The sequence below is a fragment of the Loxodonta africana genome, chromosome 25, assembly GCF_030014295.1.
Source record: "Loxodonta africana isolate mLoxAfr1 chromosome 25, mLoxAfr1.hap2, whole genome shotgun sequence".
NCBI classification, from domain to species: domain Eukaryota; kingdom Metazoa; phylum Chordata; class Mammalia; order Proboscidea; family Elephantidae; genus Loxodonta; species Loxodonta africana.
The window spans coordinates 47,285,497-47,303,363 of NC_087366.1; the positions used below are offsets into that span (position 1 = coordinate 47,285,497).

At 39.6% G+C, this 17,867-nt stretch overlaps 1 protein-coding gene across 1 annotated transcript in view; it reads left to right on the forward strand.

Annotated features, from left to right (window-relative positions):
* Positions 1-17,867, forward strand: part of KIF26B (kinesin family member 26B) — a 567,584-nt gene that overhangs the window by 466,332 nt on the left and 83,385 nt on the right. The window lies entirely within an intron of this gene.

A 17,867-nucleotide genomic window follows, 5' to 3' on the forward strand; every position in this document is an offset into this window, starting at 1 on the left:
TCCAAGGGAAAAGGGTTTGCTTTGTAAAGATAATTTATTAATGTGACAGCTATGGGATCTTGAGAAAACAAACTTAAAAAAAGTGCTTAATAGTATCTTTTGTTTACAAACCCTGAAGGTACTCACTGCAAGAGACCCACGTTTATCCACCAAAGCACCCTGGCAATATGTTATTAACCATTAGCTTGAGTCACTATATGGGCCTGAAAGAAACAAAGTTGTGTTATTTTAGAAGTCTATAAATCAGACTTTTGGATAACTAACCGCTCCTCAGGTAGGGCCAGTGAAGGTTCACTGTAAAAACCCAGGCACAGTACCAGCTCTGTGAGCAGGTTGCACTGCTAGGAACCCAACATTATGGTTTAGAGTCCCTTCCTGACTACTTTTTAAAAGCCTGCACTGACCTTCGTACAGTGCTCTAATTTTTGTCTGTCAAGTAATGTACTTTAAACTCAGCAGAATCAACTACCAGCTCAAGCTGAATGTCTCAGGTGCAGCTCTAGAACCACAGACAAAGTGGTCCATTGACCTCACCTGGCTTTCTAAGGGCAGTTATGATAGGGGCTGTGCTGGCCAGGCAAAGGCTTCCATGGTCTCTCAATGTCTACCTCTGTAGGGCTTTCAAAACTTAGGCAACTGGCCCCCAGCACTTTGCTGAATGATTGTCTCATGGATGTGGGATACCAGAAAAAAACAAAAACTGTGAGTTACGATACCAGCCCTGGTATCTGGAGGTTATGATGCCAATTGACTAAAGCAGAAGCAATCAACAAGCCTTACTCTAGGTGGAGCTTAGGGTTGAGCCATCCAGCGGGAATCTGTGGACAGGCTCCCCAGTTTCTCCCGAAGTCTCCTTGTTGCCAGAAAGACTTGAAAACAGTAGTCCTAGAGATAGTTCTTGGAGAGTTCCGTTGTCCCAAGTGGGAGCTCTCCCCTTCTTCCATTTCCATGATTCTGCTGACCCAATCTTCTGCCGTTTTTCCTACTCTTTTGTTGTTGTTTAGTTCTGGTTTATTGAGGTATAATTTATAATCAGTAAAATTTACCCTTTTTTATGTGTGGTTAGGTGAGTTTTGGTAAATCTAGACAATTGTATAACCACCACCACCACCAAGATGAAGAACAATGCTATCGCCACATAAGGTTCCCTCTTGCCCTTTGTAGGTAATCCCTTCCCCCCCCCCGCCCCCCGCTCTCATCCCCCGGCAACCACTTGTCTGATTTCTGTCTTATGGTTTTGCGTTTATCCAGAAGTCATATAAATGGAATCATATAACATGTAGCCTTCTATGTCTAGCTTCTTTCGTTTAGCACAGTGCATTTGAACTTCATCCATGTTGTTGCATAAATCAGCCATTCACTTATTTTTCTTGCTGCCTACTTCTTGAGTTTTGACTGGCCCAGGTGACTCCACCAGCCCTCCAGGATTGAACTTTGACCGTCTATGCTGGCCTGGGGCTGTAGTCCCACTAACTACGACCAGCCTTTATGGCTCCGACCATCAGCTTGACCTACCTGCAATGGCTGCTGCCCGAGGAGTTCAGAGAGACTGGCCTTCACTTGCAGGCCAAGGGGTGTTCCAGGGGATACACCACCAGCAGAAGACCTCTTCCTTTGACAACCAGTGATAGTGAGAAGGTTCTGACGGGATGAGCAGGATATTTTGAGTGGAAGTCCTTCAGAGTAGATGGATTCCCAATAAAGGACTTACACCAGGTATATATCTTCCCTTTATAAAGAAGGAAACAAGGGGTTAGAATAAGGATGAGAAGATCCAGACCTTTAAAAACCGTAAAAGAATTTATCTGCATTTCTCCTAAAGACCTGAGAGCTGGCTTTAAATCCTGCCCTCGCTGTTTTTTCTGGGTAATGTCTTAGCAATGTGAATGTGGAAGCCTGAAAAATGTTTACTTTGTCCTTTTAGGCAGCTGTCAATAATAACAATAATCAGCCTGCAGTGGGTTCTTGGACTTTCAGCAAAGGGTGACTCACAAAAGATCTGAATCTTGAGCCAGTCTTCCAAATGGCGCTGAGCAGAAAAGCTGAAGCGATGGATAATCTCCCCCTGCTTGTAGGTTTCACATCAAGCTCTGCGTTTCCTTTTTCAGTTTTCTTCATGGATCTGCTTTCAGTTTGGAATCTAAGAGCAGGGAGAAATCTTGAAAACAAACAATTAAATGACTTCAGCTGTAAGAGCTTGAATTTCAGCTTCTACAAAATTTGGCTAGGAGACCTGCCTACCCCCAACCCAACTATCCACCCCCAGTCAGTACTTAATGATTCTTGGGCACTTATTAAATATTTAACGTCAAGCTCATCTTCTTCCTATTTTTAAACTGTGAAAGAGAATTGCTTTTAAATAATAAATTCAGGTTAAAAGAAAAGGCAAATCTTCATTAATAACTTTCAAGACCTCTTTTAGGTATTTTCTAATGTATCAGTAGATGAGAACAAAGAAAGGGCAAAAGTCTAGTTTAATGGGGATACCAGAACCAAACCGGTTGCCCTTGAGTTGATTCTGACTCGTACTTACCCCATAGGACAGAGTAGAACTGCCCCATAGGGTTTCCAAGGATGCAGTCTTTACAAATGCAGACTGCCACATCTTTCTCCCACAGAGCGGCTGGTGGGTTCAAACTGCCGACCTTTTGGTTAGCAGCTGAGCACTTAACCACTGCACCACCAAAAATCATAAGCACCACCTGCCTGCTGCTTCTAGGCGGGAGAGGGATCGGAGCCAGAATGTGCACAGCTTTCCAACCGTTGGCCTCCTTGACTTCAGTGCATTTACATCTGTTTAAAATACAATCAGAAGATTTAGAGTGTTGTTTAAAATGGAAATTTTATTTACTTATATATAAGTAATAATCCCTGTGGACCTGGCAGCCAGACCTCAATTAAAGGGAAGTTTATTAATTAGTCACTCTGCAGAGAAGCAGGAAGCAGAGCACATTGCTGTTAGTTGGCCATTGGAAGCTTAGAGGATGGATTCCAAGAGCCTTCTGCTTCAAGAACTAAACACGCTGGGTATATCCATGCACCTGGATCTTATAGACTTGTATGCATTTTACACACACACACGTATACACACATAAGTAGACAGGAAAATTTTTTTTGAACATTTCCAGCCAACACAGAAAAAAGTCAAGACAGAGAAAGAAAAATATAAGCTTAAAGTATTTCCCTGGACACCCTTCTGACCTGAAACTGAAGCCATTCCCAGAGACCACCTTTAAGCCAAATAATAGACAGACCCATAAAATGAACAATAACATCCAAGAGGAACGTGTTCCTTAGAATAATCAATTACACAAGATCAAAAGGACATTTCCCCAAAAGCATAGATGAGAAGGCAGGAAGGGGTAGGAAATCCAGAAGAAAAGAAACAAGGAACCTAGGGAGGAAATGGGGAGAGTGCTGACACATTGAAGGGAACGCAGCCAATGTCATGGAGCATTTTATGCACAAACTATTGAATGGGAAACTAATTTGCTCTGGAAACTTTCACCTCAAGCACAATTAAAAATTTAAAAAACAATTTCTTTGGTTTAAAGGGCTTTGAAATATTACCAGTTGCCTTCAAGTTGATTCCAGCTCATGGCGATCCCATGTATGTCAGAGTAGAACTGCACTCCATAGGGTTTTCAATGGCTGGTTTTCTGGAAGTAGATCGCAGGGCCTTTTTTCAAAGGCACCTCTGGATAGACTCGATCCTCCAACTTTTTGACTAGCAGCCAAGCACATTAATTGTTTGTACCATCAGGGACTCTTTTGGAATATTAGTGAGGTTGGCTCTTCACCACTCATGGAGGCCTTCTCCTGATTTACTAAGGTGAATCTGTAATGGCTTGAGAACTCCAAGCATTAGGGAAGACATCTTAAAGCCCTAATGATCAGAGAGCTGCTTCTTATAATGAGTTTTCTAGGCATCTAAAACAAGACAGTACTAGTGATATTTTTGAAGTAATTTGTTCCTGCCCAGGGTCAAGAATCATACTAGGTCTCTGATTTGTTCATTCATTTTATTACCCCTGGGAAAAGACTAGAGGCCAAATCGGGCTGGACTTGCTGTGTGCAAACACAAGCGTGTGTGTACCAGTGCATTCATCTCTATTTGTTCACAAGTCTGATCAGATTGTCTCCTTAATCTCGGTTTTCTTTGTACAACAAATCACTTTCTCTGTGTGTGTGTCATGGAATGGCTTAAATAAGCTGGTGTCCCCTCCAGGACTGTGTGATTGATGACTATTGTTGTATGCTGTCGAGTTGATACTGACTTGTAGCAACCCTATATGACAGAGCAGAACTGCCTCAGAGAGTTTTCTAGGCTGTAATCTTAATGAGAGCAGATCATCAGGTCTTTCCTGCCATGGAGCTGCTGGTGGGTTTGAACTGCTGACCTTTCGGTTAGTAGCCAAGCACTTAACCACAGCACCACTAGGGCTCCTGATAGGACTGTTACCCCCCAAAACCAAACCCATTGCCACTGAGTTGATTCCAACTCACAGTAACCCCATAGGACAGAGTAGAACTGCCCTATAGGGTTTCCAAGGAGTGGCTGGTGGATTCAAACTGCTGGACTTTTGGTTAGTAGCTGAGCTCTTAACCACTGCACCAGTAGGGCTCTGATATGCCTATTAAAAACAAAACAAACCCGTTGCCTTTGAGTCAATTCCAACTCATAGCGACCCTATAGGACAGATTAGAATTGCTCTGTAGGGTTTCCAAGGAGCGGCTAGCTGGTGGATTTGAACTGTACACCTTTTGATTAGCAGCTGAACGCTTAACCACTGTGCAACCAGGGCTCCTGGTGAATGACTATAGGGATCCATTATTTGGGTGGAGCGTGTGGGAAAGAGGTCTAGGAAAAAAACACTACTTCTTTCTAGTGGAGGCAGAGCCAGGCGTCTGCTGTTTTCAGAGCAAAGTCCTATGCAGCAAGGATGTCCACAAGCAAGGGCCGCTGCTGGACTCTCACTTCCCCTTCATCAATAATGAAGGAACAGCTTTGCATTAAAAAAAAAAAAATTCCCCATGAATATTCATTGAAATAGCACGGTTAATACAAAGCCATTTGAGAAGTGAGCCTGCAAGGAAAATGCGTTTAGTGTAGCCATTGATCTTAAAATATTTGCTATGAACATGCTCATCCTAGAAATATTACATACTGCTTTTTTTTATTTGTTCTGGAGGAAATCACAGGGATTTGGCCTAAATGGGTTTTCTAAGCTGAACTACATTGGCAAGATGATTTTCTGGACTTCACTCAGCTTTCTTTCTTTCCAGCCCTTGATTTGTTGGTTTCTGGCAATTTTTTGAGAGATGTCATCGTAAACAGTTAATGCACTCAGCTGCTAAACGTAAGGTTGGAGGTTCGTGTCCATTCAGAGGTGCTTCGGAATAAAGGTCTGGCAATCTGCCTCAGAAAGGTCACAGCCATGAAAACCCTATGGAGGGCAGTTCTACTCTGATGAACATGGGCCCCCCATGAGTGCAGATGAATCAACAGAAACTGTTTTTTTTTAAGGCATTTTCTTGTGCTTTAGGTGAAGGTTTACAGACCAAATTAGTTTTCCATTCATTAATTTATATACAGATTGTTCTGTGACGTTGGTTGCAAACCCCTTGATGTGTGAGCACACTCCCCGTTCTACTCTGAGTTCCCAATTTTCATTCACCTGGTTTTCCTGCCCCTTCTGCCTTCTCATCTTTGCTCTTGGGCAGATGTTGCCCTTTTGGTCACATAAGGATGGTTCTAAAAAGCCCTTTCCTCACAAGTGTTACTGTTTATTTTATAGCCTGTCTATTATTTGGGTGAAAGGTTATTTCCGGGAGTGACTTCAGTTCCAAGTTAGAAGGGTGTCTAAGGGCCATAGTCTCGGGGGTTCCTCCAGTCTCTATCAGACCGGTAAATCTGGTCTTTTTTATGAATTTGAGTTTTGTTCTACATTTTTTTCCCACTCTAACCAGGACCTTCTATTGTGATTCCAGTCAAAGAGTCGGTAGTGGTAGCCTGGCACCATGTAGGTCTTCTGGTCTTGGGCTGCAGTTTGTGTGAGCCATTAGACCTTTGGACTAACTGCTTCCTTGAGTCTTTAGTTTTCTTCCTATGCTTTGGACAGAAAGAAACCAATAGTTGTATCTTAGATATCTGCTCACAAGCTTTAAAGACCCCAGATGCTACTCACCAAAGTAGGATGTAGAACATTGTCTTTATGAACTGAGTTATGTCAGTTGACCTAGATCTTTCTCAAGACCATGGCCTTTAGCCTTCAGGCCCAGTAGCTCAGACCCATGAGGTGTTTGGTTATGTCTAGGAAGTTTCCATGACTGTGCCCCCTGTGTTCTCTATCATATATATGAATATACATGCAGCACATATAAGTACATGTGTAGAAATACCCATAGCCAAACCTATATATGCGTGTGGATGTACTTCCATACTCCCTCCCACACCTTGCAGCATTGTATATGTAATAGTGTTTACCATTGTTGCCTATTACTCTTAGGTACCTGTCAGTGTCTTCCCTTGCCATTGTCATGTTGTGCTGTCTTCCCCATTACTGTGTATTGTTTTTCCCTTTACCAAAGTTGATGTGCGCCTACTATCTAGTTAGTAATTTTCCCTTCCTTCCCATCCTATCCCTGGTAACCATCAAATAATGTTTTTTCTGTGTGTAAACCTTTTCTTGACATTTTATAATAGTGCTCTCATGCAATATTTGTCCATTTGTGATTGATTTATTTCGCTCAGCATAATGCCCTCCAGATTCATCCATGTTGTGGGATGTTTTACAGATTCGTCATTATTCTTTATCATTGCAGAGCATTCCATTTTGTGTATATACTATAATTTATCATTTCATCTGTCGATGGGTGCTTAGGTCATTTCCATCTTTTTGCTATTGTTAATAATGCTGCTATGAACATGAGTGTGCATATTTTTTTTGTGTGTGTCACAGCTCTTATTTCTCTAGGATATATTACTAGGAGTCAGATTTCTGGATCATATGGTATTTCTATTTCTAGCTTTTTAAGGAAGCCCCATATCATTTTCCATAGTGGTTGTACCATTTTACATTCCCACCAGCAGTGTACGAGAGTTGCAATCTCCCTACAACTTCACCAGCATTTGTTATTTTCTGTTTTTTTTTTTTTTTAATCAGTACCATTCTTGCAGCTTTGAGATCGTATCTCATTGTGGTTTTGATTTGTATCTAATTGCTAATGATTCTGATCATCTTTTCGTGTATTTGTTGGCCATCTGAGTGCCCTCTTTAGTGAACTGCCTGTTCATGTCCTTTGCCCATTTTGTGATTGGGTTGCTTGTATTTTTATTGTTGAGTTCTTGAAGTATTCTGTATATTTTAGAGATTAAACCTTTATCAGCCATGTCATTGCCAAAGATTTTTCCCTGTCTGTAGGTTCTCTTTTCATTCTCTTGAAAAAGTCTTTTGATGAGCATAAATAGAAGGTTTTTAGGAGGACCCAGTAATCTAGTTTATCTTCTGGAGTTTGTGCATTTTTAGTTATGCTTGGCATTCTATTTATGCCATAAATTAGGGCCCCAGGCATTGTCCCTATGTTTTCTTTCATTAACTTTATAATTTTATGTTTTACATTTAGGTCTTTGGTCCATTTTGAGTTAGTTTTTGTGTATGGGGTGAGGTATGGATCCTGTTTCATTTTTCTGCAAATGGATGTCCAGTTTTGCCAGCACCATTTGTTGAAGAGGCTATCTCTACCCCATTTATTGGACTTCGACCCTTGGTCAAAGATCAGCTGTCCATAGGTGGAGGGATTTACATCTGGTGTCTCAATTCTGTTCCATTGGTCTATGTGCCTGTCATTGTGCCAGTAGCAGGTTGTTTTGACTATAGTAGCTGTGTAGTAGGTTCTGAGATTGGGTAGTGTGAGGTCTGTTATTTGTTTGTTTTCTTCACTAATGTTTTACTTATCTGGGGGCTCTCTCCTTTCCATATAAAGTTGGCAATTAGTTTTTCCATTTCGTTAAAGAATGACTTTGGAATTTGGATCGGGATTGTGTTGTATCTATAGATTGCTTTGAGTATTATTGACATTTTCACAATGTTAAGACTTCCTATCCATGAACATGGTATGTTTTTGCATTTATGTAGGTCTCTTTTGTTTTTTTGCAGTAGTGTTTTGTAGTTTTGTTTGTATAAGTCTTTTATGTCTCTGGTTAGGTTTCTTCCTAAATATTTTATCTTTTAGGGGGATGTTTTAAATGGTATTGTTTTCTTGATTCCCTTCTCAGAGCGCTCTTTGAATCTGACTGATTTTTTATATTGATCTTGTACCCTTCCACTTTGCTGAATCCTTCTATTATTTCCAGTAGTTTTCTTGTGGAATCTCTGAGATTTTCTATCATCAGATAGGGATAATTTTAGTTCTTCCTTACCTGTGTGTATGCCTTTTGTTTCCCTTTCTAGCCTTGTTGCTCTAGCTAGAACTTCCAGTATAATATTGAATAAGAGTGGTGATAAAGGGCATCCTTGTCTGGTTCCCATTCTCAAAGAGAATGCTTTCAGTCTTTCTCCACTGAGAATAATGTCAGCTATTGGTTTTGTGTAAATATCCTTTATTCCCTTCTATTCCTATTTTGCTGAGTTTTTATCAAGAATGGGTATTGGACTTTATCAAATGCCTTTTCTGTGATTCTTGTCCTTTCTTTTATTTATGTGGTTGATTATATTGATTGATTTTCTAATGAGCCCTTGATTTTTAAATCTTTGTCTAGGAGACAGTAGTCCAGCAGTCTAGGATTCCAGTTTGGAATCCGCATAGTAATCCCTTGTGTCCTTCCCATCACCTCCATCACGGCAGCTGTCCCAAACCTCCCTCTCAATCCTCACGCCTCTGCTCCAACAACTCAGCAGATAACCAGCCTCTCTCTTAATGAGATGATAGAGGTAATCTGGTGTATTTGCTTAGCTTCTCTCCTTTTAGCTTCAACATCTCGTCCCTCTAGCTCTGTTCCTCCCCCACTTCTTTATCACAAGTCAGCTTCCTCCTTTCCTTCTTTATCCTATCCCTTTCTGCCTCCTCTGGGACCCCACCCCATCAATTGTCTTCTCTTGCTTATGTTGTCAAGGTTTCCTACCATCAAAGTCAGGACTGCCTCATCTTAAAAGAGGAGGGAGGAAAAGGGGGAGGCAAAAAGAAAGAAACAATAATGATGACAATAAAAAAAAAAACTTGCCTTTCCCACTTGTGCAGCCATCTGAATATAGACATTTTCTACATTCTTATAATTTTATCCATTCTGTAATTTTTCATTAACATCTAATTTAAGAGCTTCACTTTTTTTTTTAATAACTCATTTTTATCACATCCTTCCAAGGCACTGAGTCTAGAGTTTTTTTTTTTTAATAGAAACATAACTCTCTTTATACACTTGTATGCTATTGGTTTATGTAGTATTTGATTGATTATATTTTTACTTATAATTACAAGTAGCATAAATAGGTTTGGGAAAACACAACTGCCTATTGACAAATATCCAGCTCAGTTTTGGGCAGCAAAAGTGTATAAATTAACCAGAGAGCAGCCACCACCAGTAAGAGTATTCCGCCTGCCGTGGGCATCAGTCAGGGAGTCTTACTGGGGGTGATGGAGAGTATGCATTTGGCCAGCTGGTAAGGCGGTGGTTTCCAAACTTTGCTGCAATTTGGAGTCACCTGGAGAACCTTGAAAATAATCCCAACACTCAGGTCACACTCCAGAGCAGTTAAATTAGAAAGCCTGGGATTGAGAGCGAAGCGTCAGTATTTGTTTTGTTTTTTAATTCCAAGGTGTAGCAAAGTTTGGGAACCACGAAGTTAAGGGATGAATCCCTGAGTGATGCAAATAGTTAATGTGCTTAGCTGCTAACAAAAAGGCTGGAGGTTCCAGTCCACATAGAGTCATCTCAGAAGGAAGGCCTGGTGATCTACTTCAGAAACCTGAGCCATCGGAAACCCTGTGGAGCACAGTTCTACTCTGACACCCAGGGGGTTGCCATGAGTCGGAGATGATGTGACAATTTAGCTGGTAAGTTAGGGAAAGGTGAGTTAAGAGCTTGTACGTGTTTTATGGTTAGCATCAGATTTTCATCTTAGATTCAAATGTTAATTTTGTATGAGATCTTGAACAGTTACTATCTGTGAACCTCAGTTTCCTCATGTATAAAATGGGTCCAATTCCTACATTACAGGACTGTTGTAGGAACAAAATGAGATTAGGAGAATTCAGGGAGTCTGTGGGTGGTGCAAATGATTACTAAATGAAAGATTAGTGGTTCAAAGCCACCCAGAGGTGTCTTGGAAGTAAGGCCTGGTTAACTGCTTCTGAAAGGTCACAGCCTTGGAAACCCTGGGGTGCAGTGCTACTCTGTACACATGGGGTTGCCATGAGTCAATGAAAACAACATCAATAGGAGGATTTAGCATTTCCTGACATCTACCAAACTCAATAAATATTAGCTGGCAGAGGTGGCTCAGGAATGGGGTAAAATTAGTCTATTGCTTCTTGTGGGGAAGTAAAACATGTGAGTAATTTGGCTTGGTCAAAGTCTAGACCTAAAATACACACTTTAGAATGTAAATAAAGGATTATGTAAGGCAAATTGGGTTATGTTTCTTTAACACTGCGGCCTTGACCTCAGGAAGCTGAAAACAGTCAATGAGGAACCAGTTTCTTGCCTGCTATTAATTATCACCTATTTTGTTCTTTTGTTATAGCATTACTTTCCCTCCAGCTGCCTGTAGTAATGTAAATTCTTGATAATAGCAAATGACCAGTGCACACTCACCTTGTACGTTGTTGTTTAAGTACCACGTGTGAAATCAGAATTGTGTGACTACTGAAATTCCAGTGTGTGTAGGGCGGAGAGTAGATTTTCCATTGTCTAAATGTGACTCCCGTTTTGAGTCATGCAGGCATAATTATAGGTATTTTATAATATTATTCTTCAGCATAGCATAAACTGTGCCTTTTGTTCTCTGTGTTCCTTTTTACTACATGCACATTATGCATTTTATTCCATTACATCAAATGGACTGTTACAGTCTGAAGGGCCAAATTGGTCCCTGTCTTTGCCCTTTAATCTGTAGTGCACGTGGATATCTGGGCTTCTCCTGTCTGTATAATTAGGTTGCAAAACATGATATTTTGCTTTAAAAATAACTGTTTCCCTAGCACACTACCATGACCCAATCTTGCATAATACAAAATGGGATAAAAGAGGAATAAAGTTTTATATCCTCCCTCTTAAGGGGTTTTATTGGGATGGATGGTTAAGCATAAACAAAATATAAAGGCTTTAGTGTGAGAAGTTCTTTGTCGTAGATGTACCAGAGTAACGGGAGGGCCTGACTGAAATGCAGCGCTTTCCATAAATGCTCACCACCTTTATTCTCAGTACTGGGATTGGGAATTGAGGTTAACGTGGGGTAGAGGAAATCAGGGTGAAGACTGAAAAAAACAAAACAAAAGCCAAACTCGTTGGCATCGAGTTGATTCCAATTCATGGCGACCGTATGTGTTTCAGAGTAGAACTGCTCCATAGGGTTTTGTTGGCTGTAATCTTTAAGGAAGCAGGTCACTAGACCTTTCTTCTATGGCACTGCTGGATGGGCTCGAACTGCCAACCTTTAGATTAATAGTCCAGCAAAAACCATTTCTGCCTTACCAACCAAACCCTTTGCTGTTGAGTCAATTTGGACTCATAGCAACCCTATAGAACAGAGTAGAACTGCGCTCCTGTGTCAGCACTGTTGTTCAGGCTCTTCCTGCAGATACTGCACCCACACGCTGCCGCCCACTGCCCACATCCTCCTTACCCACACGTCTACCCAGACAGTCCCACACCAACCTGCTCCCTTAGCTTTCTCAACCAATACCTTTCTACTTGCCCCGCATTACCTGGGCCCCACAACAGCTTTGGGAAAACTCTCTTTGTACCTTTGCTGTTTTCGTTCCACACAGAGTAGGGAAAGGCAGAGAGAACAGCTGCTGTCCTAGAAGCAATGGGGGCAAGCCAGGAAAACACCGTGCTGCTTTCAGTCTCTCTACCTTAGTTTGCTTTCCTAGAGTTTTATATACAGTGACACCTGTGAGACCTGGACTTGACCGAACTGCCTTGTTTTTCCAGATCTCACCAGTTTTCCGCCTTTGACAGGGTGCAGTCTTAACCACTTTTCAGTCGCTCCCTTTTAGTGGAAAACATTTGCATTTTCCTTCCCTGACAAGTTCCCACCTTACATAGGTTCCGGCTTTCGCAGGTTTTACTGTAAATGGAATCACAGTCTGTACACTTTTTTGTGTGACCTCTTTCACTTAGTATAATTATTTTGAGATTCACTTTGTTGTGTGTCAATAGTTCACTTATTTATATTTCTGAGTAGTAGTCTGTTGTCTGGAGATACCACAGTTTGTCTATCCATTTCATCTGTTGGTGGACATTTGTGCTGTTTCCAGATTTTGGCTATTGTAAATAAAAATACTGTGAACATTTGTGTACAAGTCTTTATATGGACATATGTTTTCCCTTTCTCTTGGGTAAATACCTAGAACTGGAATGGCTGGACCACATCGTAGATGTATGTATAACTTTTTAGGGAACTCTCAAACTGTTTCCCAAAGTGGCTGTACCATTTTCTATTCCCACTGGCAGCACCTGAGACTTCCAGTTTCAACAACTGATTTGGTCAGTCTTTTTAATTTTAGCCGTTCTAATCAGTGAGTGGTAACATCTCATTGTAGTTTTAATTTGCATTTCACAGATGATCAGTGATGTTGTGCATCTTTTCATGTGCTCATTTTCCATCTGTCCATCTTCTTTGGTGAGGTGTCTGTTCAAATCTCTTGCTCATTTTTAATTGTTTTTCTTATAATTAAGCTATATAAATCATATAACTAATTTAGTTACATGACTAAGTTATGAGAGTTCTTTATATATTCTGGATATAAGATATATGATTTGCAAATATTTTCTCCCAGCTTGGACTTATCTTTTCGTTCTCTTAAAAGTGTCTTTTGAAAAATTCAATTTTTTTAAAATAATTTTTATTGTGCTTTAAGTGAAAGTTTATAAATCAAGTCAGTCTCTCACATATAAACTTATATACACCTTACTACATACTCCCATTTACTCTCCCCCTAATGAGTCAGCCTACTCCCTCCTTCCAGTCTTTTCTTTCGTGACCGTTTTGCCAGTTTCTAACCCTCCCATCTCCCTTCTAGACAGGAGATGCCAACACAGTCTCAAGTGTCCACCTGATACAAGTAGCTCACTCCTCATCAGCACCTCTCTCCAACCCATTGTCCAGTCCAATCCATGTCTGATGAGTTGTCTTTGGGAATGGTTCCTGTCCTGGGCCGACAGAAGATTTGGGGACCATGACCGCCAGGATTCTTCTAGTCTCAGTCAGAACACTAAGTCTGGTCTTTTTATGAGAATATGGGGTCTGCATCCCACTGTTTTCCTGTTCCCTCAGGGGTTCTCTGTTGTGCTCCCTGTCAGGGCAGTCATCGGTTATGGCCGGGCACCATCTAGTTCTTCTGGTCTCAGGGTGATGTAAGTCTCTAGTTCATGTGGCCCTTTCCTTCTCTTGGGCTCATAATTATCTGGTGACCTTGGTGTTCTTCATTCTCCTTTGATCCAGGTGGGTTGAGACCAATTCATGCATCTTAGATGGCCACTTATTAGCATTTAAGACTCCAGATGCCACACTTCAAAGTGGGATGCAGAATGTTTTCTTAATAGCATTTATTTTGCCAATTGACTTAGATGTCCCATGAAGCCATAGTCCCCAAACCTCCGTCCTTGCTCTGCTAACCTTCGAAGCATTCAGTTTATTTAGGAAACTGCTTTTGGCCCAGTCCAGTTGAGCTGACCTTCCCTGTATTGAGTGTTGTCCTTCCCTTCACCTAAAGTAGTTCTTAAAAAAAAAAGTAGTTCTTACCTACTATCTAATCAGTAATAACCCTCTCCCACCCTCCCTCCCTCCCCCCTCTCGTAACCACAAAAGAATGTGTTCTTCTCAGTTTAAACTATTTCTCAAGATAGAAAAATTCAATTTTGATGAAATCCAATTTATCTCTGTGTTTTTTATGAATGATATTTTGGTATCATATTGCAGAAACCTTTGCCTAACCAAAGGGCAAAAAGTTTTATCCTATGCTTTCTTCTAGAAGTTTGTGAGTTTAGGTTTTTGTTTTTTCTTTTTCTATTAATCTTTATATAGCCAAAAACTGTGAACATACAGAGCATTTCAAAGGAGAATTAAAACTAAGTTACAATTCCATCAACCAAATATTTTCACATATATGACTTTTTAAAATATATTTTGACACAATTTTGTTTGAATCTTTAACTTAAAAGAATATGATTGATTGTAGATTTTTAATATCCATTGTGATTTTGCCATACTTGCTGTTTTGAATAAATATGGTTCTGTTTTTACACCACTTCTGCATTAATTAGCTTCGTGTTTTTTATGAGTTTTTTATTCTCTTATTTCTTAAAATTTTTTAAAATTTCAGCTGTGCCTTAGGTAAAAGTTTATAGCGCAAATTAGTTTCTCATTCAAAAATTTATACGTATAAATTATTTTGTGGTTGGTTGTAATTCCCAAATTGTGTCAGCACTCTCCCCCTTTCCCTTTCCGCCCTTGGGTTCCTCCTGTCCACTCATCCAGTTTTCCTGTCCCTTCCTGCCTTCTTGTCTTTGCTTTGGGCCAGGTGTTGCCCATTTGGTCTTGTATACTCAAACTAAGAAGCATGTTCCTCACATGTGTTATTTGTTTTATAGGCCTGTGAATCATTTGCTGAAAAGTGAACTTCGGGAGTGGCTTCAGTTCTGAGTTAGTGGGGTGTCCAGGGGACATACTCTCAGGGGTTCTGCCAGTCTCTGTCAGACCAGTAAGCCTGGTCTTTTTGTGTGTGTGTGTGAATTTGAATTTTGTTCTACATTTTTCTCCCACTCTTTCCAGGACCCTCTATTGTGATCCCTGTCAGAGTGGTTGGTGGTGCTAGCCAGACACCATCTAGTTCTGGGCTCAGAGTGGTAGATGCTGTGGTTCATATGCTCCATTAGTTCTTTGGACTAATATTTTCCTTGTGTCTTCGGTTTTCTTTATTCTCCTTTGCCCCAGGTGGGATGGAACCAATAGATGTAGCTTAGATGGCCGCTTGTAAGCTCTTAATACCCCAGACGCTACTCACCAAAGTAGGATGTACAACATTTTCTTTATGAACTATGTTATGCCAGTTGACCTTGATGTGCCCGAGACCATGGTCCCCAGCCCTCAGCCCTAGTAACTTGGTCCCTCATGGTGTTTGGATGTGTCTATGAAGCTTCTATGACTTTGCCTTGGTCAAGTTGTGATGACTTCTCCTATATTGTGTGTTGTCATTCCCTTCACCAAAGTTATACTTGCCTACCACCTAGTTAGTGATTTCCCCTTCTCATCCCACCCCTTCCTCGTAAGCATCAAACATTTTTTCTTTATAAGTTTAGGTTTTATGTTTGGGCCTTTGATCTAGTCTTTATTTTTTGTATATTGTTCTATATATGGATTAAAGGGTTTTTTTGGCATATAGATATCCAATTGTTCCAGTACCATTTGTTGTAAAAACTATCTTTCCTCTACTTTGTGGAAAAAAAAAAAAAGTTCATATAGGTCTATTTCCGGACTCTATCCTGTTCCATCGATCTGTTTATCTTTACACCAACATCACATTGTCTTGATTATGGTAGCTTTAGAGTAAGTCTTAAAATCTGGTACTGCTAGCCTTCCAAATTTGTTCTTATTTTTCGGAGTTACCATGGCTGTTCTAGTTCTTTTACATTTCCATATAAATTTTGGTATAAGGTTCTAAACTGATTTTGTAGAATCAGTTTCCACAGAAAAAGCCTGCTGGGATTTTGGTTGGGATTGCATTGGTTCTGTAGATCAGTTTGGAGAGAATTGACATCTTAACAATATTGAGTCTTCTGACCCATGAATACTGTGGAACTCTCTAGTTGTTTAGACCTTCATTAATTTCTCTCAGCAATGTTTTATAGTTCCTAATGTACAGGTCTTTCTTTTATCATATTTATCCCTAAGTGTTTCATATTTCTTGATGCTATTGTATATGGTATTTTTAAAATTTCAGTTTCCAAAAGTTCCTTACTACTTTACAGAAATACAACCAATTTTTGTGTGTTGATCTTGTATCCTGCAACCTTGCTAAACTCACTTATTAGTTTTGCATTTGTTTTATAGTTTCCGTTAGATTTTTTTTACATAAACGATCATGTCATCTGCCAACAAAGACAGTTTAACTTCTTTCTAATCTGCATGCTTTTTATTTCTTTCCTTGCCTTGTTTCACAGGTGAGATTGTTCCATACAATGATGAATAGAAATGGTGAAAGTGGACATCATTGTCATGTTCCTGATCTTAGAGAAAAAACATTCAATCTATCACCATCAAATATAATGTTAGCTGTAGGTTTCTCATAGATAACCTCTATCAAACTGAGAAAATTGCCTTATATTTATACATTGCTAAGAATTTTTATCAAGAATAGATGTTGAATTTTATAAACGCTTTTCTCTATCTACTGAGAGAATCAAATTTTTCTCTTAAGTACTTTTTTAGGGGCATCCCACAAATTTGGATATGTTGTGTTTTCGTTTTCATTCCTTTCAAAGCCTTTCCAGTTTCCATTTTGATTTCTTCTTTGGCCAGAGGTTATTTAGAAGTGTGTTCTTTAGTTTCACTATATGTTTGGGGATTTTCCAGGTATCTTTCTAGTATTTATTTTTCATTTATTTCTGTTGTGTCAGAGAATATACTTTGAATGATGTGAATCCTTTAAAATTTATTGAGATTTGTTTTCTGAACCAGAATATGGTCTGTCTTGGCAAATGTTTTGTGTACTCTTCAGAAGAATGTATATTAATGCTGTTGTTGAGTATAGAATAATCTTCTATACCCTTACTAATTGTCTACTTGTTATATCAGTTATTGAGAAGGGAGTATTTGAAATGTCCAGTGTAACTGTGGATTTGTTTGTCGCTTTTTGCAGTTCTGTCAGATTTTGCTTCATGTATTTGAACCTCTGTTATTAGGCACATAAACATTTTTGATTATTCTGACCTCTTGCTGACACCTTGCCTCTTTATCATTATAAAATGTCCCTTTTTGTCTCTAGTAACACTTTTTTGCCTTAAAGTTTATTTTATCTGATACTAGTATTGCCACTCCAGCTCTCTTATGGTTGCTGTTTGCATGGTCTATTTTTTCCTTAATTTTACTTTTAACCTATTATTTCTTTAAAGTTGGAGTGCATTTCTCATAGGCAGCATATAGTTGGGTCTTACTTTTTTAACTAATCTGATAATCTCTGTCTTTCACATTTAATGTGATTATTGATATGGTTTTAATCAAAGTACCATTTTTCTGTATGTTCCATTTGTACCATCTGCTTTTTGTTTCTTTTTTATTTGCTTCTTTTGGATTTATTGAATTTTTTCATGATTCCACTTTATAGCCTTTGTTGGCTATTAGCTATAACTTTTTAAAGTTTAGTGGTTTCTTTCAGGTTTGTAGTATACATCTTTAACTTATCACTGTCTGCCTTCAACAGATATTATACCACCTTACACGTAGAATAAGAACCTTACAATAGTACACTTCCATTTTCCCCACTGATTTTGTGCTGTTGTCAAACATTTTGATTTTACATATCTTCTAAACCACAGTAACACAGTGGCACAGTGGTGTCTGACCTCCTCTAACTTCATGAGGGAAGGAAAATCACCGTCATCAGTATCAGCCCAAAGCTGATTACTATGAGGTGGAGGTGAGACA